Here is a 487-nt window from a genome sequence, read left to right as displayed (position 1 = left end):
CTGTCCAGCCCAGCATGAGAACTTTTTTTCTCTGGGTCTGTGTGCGGAACTATTTATTTTGCGCTCACAGCTGCGCATGTTTTGCGCATAAGAATGCGGTTTTGTAGCCTAGCCCTAGACTGAAAGACAGACTGCTGGTAGCTCAGTGGTGCATAGTCAATGTCTTTTTTACTCTTTTGTATTGATATGGAGACTGTTTTCTGCTGTTTGATAAGTATGACGTGAGATTTGTTTATTTATTCTGTAAATATGTCTACCACGATCCGTGGTAAAACTATGATCTGTGAATATATTGACATATAAACCATCAATAAAACCATCAACGTAAATATTAAAAAAGATATTTCACAAATTAAACCATTAATGTGTACAAATATTTACCATTTATACAAGGAGTGGGTCTAACCTTTATTTAACTAGGCAAGTCAGTTAAGAACAAATTCTTATTTTCAATGACTGCCTGTTCAGGGGCAGAACAACAGATTTG

Source organism: Oncorhynchus clarkii, chromosome 28, assembly GCF_045791955.1.
Source record: "Oncorhynchus clarkii lewisi isolate Uvic-CL-2024 chromosome 28, UVic_Ocla_1.0, whole genome shotgun sequence".
Lineage (NCBI taxonomy): Eukaryota > Metazoa > Chordata > Actinopteri > Salmoniformes > Salmonidae > Oncorhynchus > Oncorhynchus clarkii.
The sequence above is the reverse complement of the archived record's forward strand: the minus strand, read 5'-3'. Positions refer to the sequence as shown.